Source organism: Mus caroli, unplaced genomic scaffold (assembly GCF_900094665.2).
Source record: "Mus caroli unplaced genomic scaffold, CAROLI_EIJ_v1.1 scaffold_22591_1, whole genome shotgun sequence".
Classification (NCBI taxonomy): Eukaryota; Metazoa; Chordata; class Mammalia; order Rodentia; family Muridae; genus Mus; species Mus caroli.
Window position 1 is genome coordinate 6,095 of NW_018390289.1, and position 2,802 is coordinate 8,896.

At 43.6% G+C, this 2,802-nt stretch overlaps 1 pseudogene; it reads right to left on the bottom strand.

The window, feature by feature from the left end:
- Nucleotides 1-310: 310 nt before the first annotated feature.
- Nucleotides 311-2,000, bottom strand: LOC110288577 (annotated as a pseudogene).
- Between the last annotated feature and the right edge of the window lie 802 nt (nt 2,001-2,802).

Sequence of the window (2,802 nt, forward strand, 5' to 3'; positions counted from 1 at the left end):
TTCAAGATACTTTATTTTCACAATGGGTCACAACGTATGTTTTTGACACGTTCTGCAAATGTACAACCTACAAATGCTTACTCTGCAGCTGAGGGGCACACATTAGTATCATACATGAAAAGTGAATAAAATCCATATAAGACAAATATTCAAAGTTACTACAGGAACACAGTAAGTGTGACAGCCATCTCCTAGTCTTACATACTGCATTGGTGCCAACACTACTCTTACAAAGACATTCCAAACTAGCATTAATTAAGTTAAATGGTTCCCCCAGATGCTTTAATTCAAGTTAACTTGCAGGCCAGAGCTACAAGAATGGCATGCACACATTGATACTAGCAGAAACAGATGCTGCAGTGTGAAGGTCCATCCCACTCTCCTGGGCGCAAGACAGAGTCAGAGTGCCAACATCCTGCTCCTCCACTTCCCTCAGGAAACCATGGCTCTGGATTTGCTTCATGAGTCGCCACATTGGCGACAATGTTTGGCCTCTGGAACCCATTGAAAGTAGAAGCAGCAGCAATGGTGTATTCACCCACGTTCTCAAACACCATCCAATCACCCACATGCATTTCAGGCAGGTTACAGTGCTCAACGATTGGATCAAGGCTATCACATGTTGGCTCCCAGATGCTGGATTAGTAATACTTCTCATCTGGCTTGGGCCTCTTCTGCAGCAGGGCCTTCACATGTGCATGATCATAAAGACTGCAGTTAAATGATCCGTACACTCCATCATTCACATAATGCATGAAGGTTTGCACATCTTCATCGTCAGAGCAGGTCTGCTCCTTCTAACTTTTTTTTTTGGGTGGGGGCAATGATGGTGACTGCAAGTATGAAAGCTGAGCATAGTATCTGCCCGGCTCAGCTGTGATTCTCATTCCAAAATCAGATGGGAAGTACTTGTCCAGAGCTCGGTTGATCACACTGGTGATCTTTTCAAATTAAAGCTTTGTGTCTTCAGATCCAGGAAAGCCACCACCAATATCAAGCAGATACATGCTGTGATGTTTTGTATATCATTGGAACAGGGAGTGACAGCATCTGAAGTTGTGGCCTTGTTGGAATAGGTGTGACCTGGTTGGAATGGGTGTGTCACTGTGTGTGTGGGTATAAGATCCTCCCCCTAGTTGCCTGGAAGTCAGTCTTTCACTAGCAGTCTTTGGATGAAGACATAGAACTCTCAGATCCTCCTGCACCATGCCTGCCTGGATACTGCCATGTTCCCACCTTGATGATAATGGATTGAACCTCTGAACCTGTAAGCCAGCCCCAGTTAAATGTTGTTTTATATAAGACTTGCTTTGGTCATGGTGTCTGTTCACAGTAGTAAAACTAAGACACATGCTACTCTCATGTCAAATACACAGCAGGCATCTGACACTGCCAACAAGAAGGTCTCAGGGTCAATACCTCCACTACACACATCGAAGCTGACACCAATGACGTCAATATTTAGCTCTTTTACCCACTTCAGGAGGAGCCTGCTGGTTTTGAGTGTGGCACCAGACTTAACACTGAGGAGACAAACTGTTTTGGAATCATCTGTGAAAACCCAAAAAACCAACTTTGTCTTTCAATGTGCTCTGATGACTTTCATCAATTCAATTTCACTGTCAATAGTTATCATATGTACTCCATTACTGGCAGCATACTTGATTTGAGACACTTGTTTACAAAGATGTGCATAGGTAATCCTCTCTGAAGGCACCCTAAGCCCCTGCACCAACTGTATTTCAGTCTTGCTTGCACAGTCAAATCCTGTCTCAATAGCAGCTAGGGTGATCACTATAGCTCTGTGGTCCTTACACTTGAGTGTATAAAAGGGAGTAACACAGGGAAGAGCTTTTAGCCACCTCAGATGCTTCTTTAGAATGTCTCCACAACATAGAAAGAAGAGACTTCATTTGTTATTTGGGGATCAGAATGTCCTTAGCACTAAAGCCTTCATCGAGGGTACAGCAGTCAAACTCTTCCTTAGTAAAGCTGCTCATCATTCTCCATGTACCTACAGAAAACCTACAGATGGAATTAAATTATTGCCAGCTCCTCACAAGGCCAACTTATCCAAGAACTGTGAATGCTGACTCCTTGAAGTGTTGGAAACACTCACAGCATAGGGGCACGGCTGGCTGGACCCATGGAGACACTGAATCCTGAAGAGCACTTAGCTGTCTGCTGCTTCATCATGTCTTCTGACCTGAGTTGGAGCCAAGCTGCTGGCTGAGGGAGGGCTGTGGTGGTGACTGAAGGAAATGACTTCCACATTTCTCTCACTGCCCTACTCAATATCCTATCTCTTCTCCATCCTCTTTCTTTCTTTCCTCTCCCCTCCTCTTTCCTTCACTTCTTTTTCCTTTTCCTTTTTAACTTCCCTTTTCTGTCTACTTTTACTGTTGCTGTTCAAGGGATTTATTTTTTCCTCATGATTGAACCAAAGGTAGTGGTACTATTATTTTTCTAAAACTCATTTGTTGATTTTTATTAATTAATTGATTAATTAATTAATTTTGTTTACACTCTATATCTTATTCAACCCCTCCATCCTCTTACTGCTCTACATCCCATACCTACTTTTCACTCCCCTGTCTCTACATAGATGCCNCCACCTCCNNTGCCACCTNACCTCGAATCTCCCCAGGGTGTCTAGTCTCTTGAGGGTTAGGTGCATCATTTCTGAATGAACACAGATCCAGCAGTTCTCTGCTGTATGTGTGTTGGTGGCCTCATATCAGCTGGTGTATGCTGCCTGTTTGGTGATCCTGTGTTTGAGAGATCTCTGGGGTCCAGATTAAT